Raw genomic sequence first — 10,377 nt, forward strand, 5'->3', positions numbered from 1 at the left:
TAGAAAATCCACCAGTGGATCTTCTATCAATGCTACATCCTGCCCAATCTGCATCCGAGAAGGCAGTGAGGTTGAGAGACTTTGAACACTTAGGAAACCATAGACCAAGAGATAATGAGCCCTTGAGATATCGAAGAATGCGTTTGACTGCTTGGAAATGTGATTGCCTAGGTTTGTGCATGAATTGATAGACCAAATTCACAGCATAAGATAAGTTTGGCCTGGTCCAGGTTAAATATTGCAATCAACCAACCAAAGACCTATATTCTTCATGGTTATCAAGCAGAGAAGATTCATGATCCAATTTTGTTGTGCTAAGGGGTGTAACACAAGGCTTGGAACCCTTCATATGAGCTTTAGTGAGTATGTCTAAGATATATTTGTTCTGAGAAAGCAATATGCCAGAGGATGATCTTTTGGATTCAATACCAAGAAAGTAATGAAGATGACCAAGATCTTTGACAGGGAATAAGACACTGAGTTGGGAAATGATGTCTTGACAAAGTTGAGAATTTGGACCAGCACTAGTACATAACATCATATTTACCACATCAATTCCATCACGGGCATCAACAGCTCGTGGTAGAAACTATTCAATTACCACGGTTAAATGTAGCTTGTGGTAGATAACATTAATTCACCACGGTCAAATTCTGGCCCGTTGTTAAAAGTGAATAATCTACCACGGTTTTTAATCCCGTGATGAAATATCAAAACCACCACGCGATACGCTCGTTGTGGTTACTTCAAACGACCACACCGCATTTTTAAAGTTCACCACGTATCTGGCCTGTGGTTGATGTTTTTGAATTTTTTTTTGAATTTTTTTTTGTTAGCGCCTTGATAATATTTGGGGATATTAAAATTATTTACTTACCCCGCGCGCGCCTCAGCTGAGTGGTTTTAAGTTTTTCTCAATTGAGAGATAAAGTCGTGAAAATTGAAAACCGTAAATATCCATCGTTTCCTTATTCACCTTCAATCCTCTTGTATCTCCATCTCCCGTCTCTTTTACTCAAAAACCCAGACCTTAATTAGAGCCTAACCGCCTCCAGTCTCTCCTCGCTCATCTCCGTCTCTCCCTCCACCAATGGCAGCCTCCCTCCTGTGCTCAGGTTTCTTTTATCTCTCTCCCCTTCATTATCTCTCTCATCCTTCCTGTATCCTTTTTCTTCCTCATCTCTTTCACGCAACAGTAGCGTCGTCCACAGGTCATCAACGACCCTCAAATTATACTTCCAGGATGATCTTCCCGTCCTCTTTCCAACCCCAAGTTAGTTTCTACAAATTTGTAGCCGAATTTCCTCAATTTCAGATCCAATAAATGGTGACCGTCGGTTTTCCAGCCAAGCCTACCCGAATTGGACCTCGACCCAAGAGGTAAAAATGATCCTCTCCTCGTGGGCTGTCATCTAGTGTAAGTGCTTTTCCAAAATAAAAACTTTCAGTTTTGGGATTAAGGATAGAACAAACGCCTTTTTACTTTTCTGTTTGGCTCTAAACCTATTGGGAATTCTAGTTTATACATTTGTAATTCATTGGTTGTGTGAATTTTATGATTTATTTATTAAATCTGTGGCTTTTTTTCTTTTCTGTTTGGAGTTTGAGTAATTATTTAATGACATCAGAATTTGACTTGGAATTTTGATTGCAGGTTATAGTGGTTAATGGGAAGTTTTCAGGCCCTCATATCAATGCTACTACAAACAACAATATTGTTGTTAATGTACCTAATGAATTGAACGAGAATCTCCTAATAACTTGCTAAGGCTTTTGTATAAATATCATTGTATTTCATGAAAGAGACGTTTTGAGATGTTTATGCAGTTTGTGTGAAATTGATTCTTATCACATTTGTTGTTTGACTACTAAGAATTATTGTTGATACTTGCATTCGGTTTAGTGAGCATTTCAGATTTTTAGTTATTCGTAGAGCTCTGACCTTACCTGAATTAGACATATTTGTCACCGTGATTTGAGATAGTTCTGGTTGAAATTGTGTTGTGACATATGGGCAACTTATCGATTTTGATGTCTACATATTTCTATTTCATAATTTGATCTTATGGGTGTGGGGTTTCTTCCTATGTTTTGGTTTTACACAATATTTTCTAGTTAAATTTTTTGTACATGCACCCAGGTTGTCTTAATCCACTGACCCATGCAATAAGTAAAGCCAAGCAATTCGCCCCATTGATGATGTTCGAGTGCAGGGTTATTAACCTGTGGACTTGTATTTGATGGTGGCTGGAAAGCTAAGTCTGTAAGTTTCTCGTCCTCACGTGCAACTTTTAATCATACATCATTCGAATGAACATTTCTCATTGTACTCGACCCCAGAAAAGTCATTTCGTTGGACCTATGAGCTGAATGACCTTAATAAATAATATTTGTGTGAAATTTCCTAACTTCAGTGAGCATTAAGGAGTACAAGACTGTTTGTGAATAAGATAGACTGTTTCTTGTGCTGTGAACAGAAAACCCTATGTAATTGATAGACAGTGGATGTTCTGGAAAAGTTTAGAATGTACGTTATTCGGTTTTGTATATCTATTCACTTTTCCTAGTTGAGATCAAATGTATATTTCCATCTATAAGTGTACAAGACTTTTTTGTCTTTTTGATACATATGATTATGTCTATGCAGATAGAGAAAGCCAATAACTGCTGAGGCTCAAGCATTAGGGTCAGTATTCCACTCTCAAAGTCATTTCGTTGGAGGTGTTTGAAGAAACGTGAAGTTTTCAACTGACAATGTCCTTGTTATTGGAGGCTTGGTTTTGTTGTTAGCTTTAGTGTAATGTACTACTTGTAATATTTGAATTTGTGATTTTTTATGTAATTATTATATTGTAGTAAATATGCAATTTTGTACTAAAATATATAATACAGACATATATATATATATATATATATATATTTGTTAAATAGTTTTAATTTTTTTTTAGTTTTGGAAAATAATTTATAACGGGCATTAGTTGTGGTCAATTAGTAATCGACAACGGCCATACCACGTGATGTTGGATCCCAATTTACCACGGGTACAATCCGTAGTTATATTGCCTTTGACAACGGGCATAACCTGTGGTAGAAACTGAGACTTTTTATCACATCCAGAATACTAACGGGCACAATGTCTGTGGTGGATTGCAATTTATCACGGGCATTCACCGTGATAGATGAGCTTTTTTCTTCTAGTGCAGTGACAATAATGTCATCAACATAAACCAAAATGAAGACCAGAGCTGGATCCCTTTTTACAAACAGAGAATAGTCATTCTGAGAACTTGAGAAACCTAGAGACTTTAATGCATTTGTTAATTTCTCATACCAAGCCCTGGGGGCTTGCTTCAAACCATATAGAGACTTATGCAGATGACATACATAAGTTGGCTTTGTAGGATCTTCAAATCCAGGTGGTTGTATCATAAACATATATTCTGTGAAATTATCATGCAAGAAAGCATTGCTGATATCAAGTTGATTTAGAAACCAATCAAACTTGGCAGCCAAAGTGAGAAGAAGCCTAATAATAACAAGCTTAGCAACTGGACTAAATACCTCAGTATAGCCCAAACCTTGTTGCTGATGAAATCCTTTGGCAACAAGCCTTACTTTGTACCTATCAATGGTACCATCAGGTTTTCGTTTAATTCTTGTTTGTACCATACTTAGGGCCTCCGTATTTAGATCTAGTATAAATACTCGGGGGACTTAAACGTAATTATGTAATAAAGGAAGGGGCAAATATGTAATAAGTGAGGAGCCATTATTCTATAAAAGGGACTCCTCACCCTCACAATTGGAAAAGGCCAATTCTTAGGCCATATCCTCACTCTCTCAGAGCTCTCATCTTCACAGAGAAGCTCTCTCTCTCCCTATTCAACATCTCAGAGAAATACAATAATCAGTGTGGACGTAGCCCAAACATTGGGGTGAACCACAATACATCTTGTGTTATTTACTTTCTTGCATATTCACGGTCGGATTTACGTTGTTCCAAGACCCTTCCGATTTTGTGCATCAACATTTGGCGTCGTATGTGGGAATCGACACGAAAAGTTATGTCGGTTCTCTCTCAAATTTTCACCTCCGCCGTGAATCTGCAGAAACCCAATAACCAAACACCTATAGAGTCACTGCAAAACCCATCTCTCAAAAATGCAGAAATGAAAACTCCTAAACTCAATCACAGTTTCTTCTCTCTCCTCTCTCTGTCTTGTTCTCTCTCTTTCTCTTTCCACTTCTGTTTGGCTTCTGTGGTGGCATTCTGAGATCTGGTGGTGGGATCCGACGATGAGAGGGAAAAATGGCAGACCCGAAACCCGACACACCCTTGATCCCACCATCCTCGTCATCACCATCCTCGTCAAGAAACCTCCCCAACTTCAAAAATTCAATTAAACTAAAACATGTGAAGCTTGGGTACCATATTCTCATCACCCATGGAATGTACCTCTTTCTTTCCCCTCTTGCTGTTGTTATTGTTGCCCAGATTTCAACATTTTCTCTCAAGGATCTATATGATCTTTGGGAGCATCTCCAGTACAACCTGATTTCAGTGATTATCTGCTCGACTCCCCTTATTTTCCTATCCACTGTGTACTTTGTCACCCGCCTTCGCCCGGTGTACCTTGTTAACTTTTCGTGCTACAAGCCAGAAGAATCTCGAAAATGCACGAAAACAGGGATGAAGAAGCAGAGAATCTGTAAGATCTGCAACAAGCGGTTCTTAAATGGAAAAGCGATGGGGGGTCACATGAGATCCCACCTCGCCAAGCTTCATCTCCCTTCACAGCCGCAGTGGCCGCCGCAGCAGCAGCATCACCAACTCAGTGACTTGCCCGAGTCGTCGTCCCCTTCATTTCGACTTCGAACAGGGCCATACATTCTTCTCTGGATTCAGCCATGGTCCACGATGGCGGAGACAGCGACATCGAGTCCCACCTGCGAAACCCAACTTATAAAAGATCCAAGCGGCGCTGCAAAACAAATGGGAAATCGTCGCTGACACTGCCAGCCGAGCCAAAGCAAACAGGGATGGGGGACCGGAGTCCGATGCTCCACCAACGAAGACCGCGTCGTCTCTCTCTCCCTCCCCTCCCTCAACCTCCGCATAGTGTTCTGGAGCCTGTGTTCGTCAGGGAACGGCTGCGATTGAGAGAGCCGTGAAGAGGGAGGAGGATGAATTTGATGGTGAGTTGCAAGTAGACAGAAAAAAAAAGGCGTGAAGAGATCGTCGTCGTCCTTGTCATCCAGCGGAGGAAAAGGTGGCGCAATGAGACAGTGTCAGACGGATAGGTACACAGCTGAACTAAGTTAAGAAAAGCAGTATCATAGAAAGCATAAGGTTTGTGCTTGTCTCTGGCCTCCACCAAAGGTTTTGCCAGCAATGCAGCATAAAAATGAGGAGTAAGAATGGATAGGCATGACCAGGCTGTCCAAGAAAAGCTCTCTTTTTTCTTTCACATATTCCCCAAAGTCTCTTTTCCTTTACAGAAAAGAAAAAGGAGTAAGAATGGATGGGCACGACCAGGCTGTCCAAGAAAAGCAAGTAGGTTTGCAAGCAAAAGATACCTTACAAAGCAACATGGGTGGACATAGAAGGAGTGGGGAGATCAAGAAAAGCAGAAAGCAAAAGAAAATAAAAAGAAGCAGATATAATTGCGGTGGTGATGGCATGCAAAAAAAAAAAGAATTATAGGTGTGACCCATTGAGCAGAGAGTCGGATTTATTTTTGAATGATGTAATTTATTTTTGAATGATATAATTTATTTTTTATATCTTTCGGAGACATCTGTATAAACCCCATCAGAGGGTAATAATAAAATAAATAAAAATAAAAAAAAGGCAAGCCCAAAATAATGGGCTGCAATGTCGTGTGGAGGGCGAGGGCTCATATGCCCAAAAGAGCCAAGCCCTATGGCTCCAAATTTATTCGGCACCTTGCCTCTATTATCACCAACCAGGTGATCAAAAGTACGCCCAATACTCCCAAAATTATTCGGCAGCCTGCCGCTATTACCACTAACCAGGTGATCAAAAGTACGCCCAGTACTCCAAAATTATTCGGCAACCTACCGCTATTACCATCAACTAGGTGATCAAAAGTACGTCCAGTACTCCAAAATTATACATGAGCATCACTCATGCCAATCATACATAAACATTTCATAAGCATCACTCATGTCAATCATACATAAACATTCATGACCATCATTCATGTCAACATTCATGAGCATCACTCATGTCAACATTCATGAGCATCACTCATGTCAACATCCATGAGCATCACTCATGTCAATCAACATAAACATTCATGAGCATCACTCATGTCAATCAGCTTCAGAAGCTTCATTTACGGAGCTCTAGCTTCAAAAACTTCATTTACAGAGCTCTAGCTTCAAAAGCTTCATTTACAAAAGCTCTAGCTTCAAAAGCTTCATTTACAGAGCTCCAACTTCGAGAGCTCCAGCTTCAAAAGCTTCATTTACAAAAGCTCCAGCTTCAAAAGCTTCACTTGTAAAGCTTCACCTACAAAGCTTCAGTGCAGGGTATATAAATACCGCCTCCGAACAATCGTCATTTCAGCCCATACATGGATTCAATTTGAAGTCTCCAGCCAACAGACTCTATTGACCGAAGACTTAGGGGACTACACTATGTACCATATATTGGGCCTCAACTGGGCCTCATGAAAAATACTTGGGGGACTTAGCCCATTATTTGTGTATTGAGGAGCGAGCCCTTATTCTATAAAAGGGACTCCCTCACTTTCATTAGAGAGCACCCATTATTCATGTACTGAGGAACGATCCCTTATTTTATAAAAGGGACTCCCTCACCATCATTAGATAGCATCGCCGCCTACTGAGCAACCGCCTCGCCGCGAGCACCACTCCTAACCCATCACTTATGTATTGAGGAGCGAGCCCTTATTCTATAAAAGGGATTCCCTCACCTTCATTAGAGAGCAACCGCCTCGCCGCAAGCATCAACTCTAGCCCATCACTTATGTATTGATGAGCGAGCCCTTATTCTATAAAAGGAACTCCTTCACCTTCATTAGAGAGTATCGCCGCCTACGGAGCAACCGTCTCGCCGCGAACATCAACTCTAGCCCATCATTTATGTATTGAGGAGCGAGCCCTTATTCTATAAAAGGGACTCCCTCACCTTCAACGCCACAAGCCAAGCCAACCAAGGCAACATAAGCCACAAGCCAAGCAGCCTTGCAACATATGCTACTTCTAGTTAAGCATTATTTCAGATTGAACACTGCCTCATATCCAGTATCAGTCCTAGATGACATCTAGTTACTTCGGCCCACACATGGACTGAATTTCAAGTCTCTAGCCAAAAGACTCTATTGACTGAAGACTTGGGGGACTACTGTTTATACCATACTTAGGGCCTTCGTATTTAAATCTCGTATAAATACTCAGGGGACTTAGATGTAATTATGTAATAAAAGAATAGGAAAATATGTAATAAGTGAGGAGCCCTTATTCTATAAAAGGGACTCATCACCCTCACAATTGGAAAAGGCCAATTCTTAGGCCATATCCTCACCCTCTCAGAGCTCTCATCCTCACAGAGAAGCTCTCTCTCTCCCTCTTCAACATCTCAGAGAAATACAATAATCAGTGTGGACGTAGCCCAAACATTGGGGGTGAACCACGATACATCTTGTGTTATTTACTTTCTTGCATATTAACGATCAGATTTACATTGTTCCAAGACCCCTCCGGTTTTGTGCATCAACAATTCTGAATACCCATTTTGCACTAACCAGATTCTGAGAAGAATTAGAGGGAACTAAAGACCAAGTTCCGGTTTGAATAAAAGCATTAAATTCTTCCTGCATTGCTTTCCTTCAGTAAGAGTGTTTAGATGCTTGAAGATAAGTGGATGGTATATAATCCAGGGATATCTCAGAAGAAATGGGATGTTTGGTTGCTAAAAGTGCCTTTGGTTTGACAATACCGGATTTAGATTAAATTTGCATTGCATGAGTATTTAAAGGAAATGAAGGTGCTGCAAGTGTACTAGGGGCAGCTATGGGATTAGAGATAGAGGGCGATGAAGAAGGAGGAACAGATAAGAGAGAGGATATATGAATTTGTAACATATTAGAAGGCGATAGAGAGGGTGGAGGTATGGTGGGAAAAATTAAGGTGGTGGGAATAGTGTTCTGATGCTGTAATAATGGAGAACTAGAACTGGATTGTAAATGCGAAGATAAAGCCTGTTGAGCAAAGGGAAAAGTGACTTCATCAAAAATGACATGCCTTGAAATGTATATTCTACCAGTATAAAGATATAGACACTTGTAACCTTTGTGATTCAAACTATAACCCAAGAAGACACATTCTTTGCTTTTGGGATCAAGTTTGGAGGATGTGTAAGGCTCCAACCATTGATAGCATCTGCAACCAAATACTTTCAGAGATGTATAATCTGGAGATGTGTGAAATAATAATTCCCAAGGAGAAGGTTTTGTAGCTGTTGGCATTCTGTTTATCAAATAGATTGCTATGGCAAATGCATCATCCCAATAGAGCTTAGGAACTTTAGAGGCTACTAGAAGAGTTCTAGCAGTTTCAACTAGATGCCTATGTTTGCGCTCAACACAGCCATTCTGTTCAGGCATGTGAGGATAACTCAATTGATGTGAAATACCATGCAATTGCAGATAATCGATGAACTTGAGACGAGAAACTCTTCACCAGAATCAGACCCTATAGTAACTATTTTATAACTGAGCAAATTTTCCACTATAGATTTAAATTTGAGAAATATGTCAAAGACATCAGACTTGGATGTAAGAGGAAATAACTAAGTATATTTGGTATAATCATCAACAAAGATGATGTAATAGTGATATCCATTGATAGAAAGAAGAGGTGATGGAGCCCATACATCAGTGTGCAACAGTTCCAAAGGCTTACTAGAAGTACAAGAAACAGAAGCAAAAGGCAAATTTAAAGACTTGCCTAGAGCACAACTAGAGCAGACAGATTTATTGAAGGCACTGGAAAGTGAAATACAAGACTTAGATGCTAGCTTATTTATTATCTTGAAGCCAGGGTGACCCAATCTTTGATGCCATATATGCTGGGAAGCTTTAGCATGTACTGCAAATGTTTGTTGATTACAACCAATAGAAGATGCATGAAAATGATAGAATCCAGCTCTCACAGGACCTTTAAATAGCGTTTTCTCCGAAGAAAGATAATCATTCACAATGTAGTGAAAATGATACAAATGAATGGAACACCAATTATCAAGTATGAATTGATTTGCAGAAATCAAATCTTGCTTAATATGAGGAACATGCAGAACATTCTTGAGAGCAAAACAATGAGAAGCAATGTTAATTTTAGAAGAGCCAGAGTTAAGGATGGGTAAACCTTTTCCATCATCAACATAAACTTGTTCAGGTCCATTGTAGGGCTCAGGATTTTACAGATTGGTGTAAGAGTTGGTCATGTGCGAGCTAGCACCAGAATCAAGCAACCATGTAGGAGAAGTAGTTGCATTGTATGCATTTTGAGAATTCTTGTTACCAAAATGTGGATTCATGTGTTGGGGACACTCTGCAGCTTCATGATCCATCTGACGGCAAATTTGGCAAGAGATCTTTCTGTTAGAATTGTTGTAGTGGGAACAATAACCACGATTGTATCGGTGATTGCCTTAATTACCACGATTGAACCTTTGATTACCCTGAGATCTTAAGTAATTCCTCTGAGTGCCACGATTGTCGAAATTTCTAGAATTAGAGAAATTTCCATGATGTTGAGAATTGTAGGAATTCGAGTTGGAACCATTCTGAGTAAAGAATGCTTGAGAACCGAAATCACTAGTTGGTGCGGGAAAAATACCAATAGAAGAATTAAAGGCTTGAACCAGTGCTGGATGAGATGCTTGCTTGCGAGCATTTAACTGCAATTCCTTACTCAAGAAGAGGCCATGAAGTTCACCAATAGTAGTGGAACCAAGTCTAAATTGAACAACATTAATGAATGATTCATACTCAGAGGGCAGACCATGTAGAATTACAGAAATCAACTCAGAGTCTTCAATTGGAGCGTCGGCATTTGCTAGGGCATCATCAATTTCTTCAATATGTTCAAGATAGATCACAGTCGTAGAATCGCCCTTTGTGATTGTACAAAGGCGAGAGTGAAGCTCATGTATGTGCGATTGCGATGCAATAGCCAAACGCGATTCCAGTTTTGACCATAGCTCCTGAGCCAAATTAACACCAATAATGTAAGAAATGAGAGCATCCGAGAACATAAAGTTGATCCAAATCAAGATGTTCTGATCATTCTCATACCATACAACATACTGTGGATTCAGAGTGGCGA

At 39.9% G+C, this 10,377-nt stretch overlaps 1 long non-coding RNA gene across 4 annotated transcripts; it reads left to right on the top strand.

The window, feature by feature from the left end:
• The first annotated feature begins 896 nt into the window (after positions 1-896).
• Positions 897-2,928, top strand: LOC139192837 (uncharacterized). Of its 4 annotated transcripts, XR_011577279.1 has the most exons (4): positions 919-1,417; positions 1,655-2,263; positions 2,415-2,527; positions 2,648-2,928. It is a non-coding gene; the product is annotated as an uncharacterized lncRNA (long non-coding RNA). The 4 variants fall into 4 exon arrangements; XR_011577280.1 differs by lacking the exon at positions 2,415-2,527 and having other exon boundaries at positions 897-1,380; XR_011577277.1 differs by having other exon boundaries at positions 918-1,417; positions 1,655-2,527.
• Positions 2,929-10,377: the final 7,449 nt, after the last annotated feature.

Source organism: Malus domestica, chromosome 16, assembly GCF_042453785.1.
Source record: "Malus domestica chromosome 16, GDT2T_hap1".
In the NCBI taxonomy this organism is placed as follows: domain Eukaryota; kingdom Viridiplantae; phylum Streptophyta; class Magnoliopsida; order Rosales; family Rosaceae; genus Malus; species Malus domestica.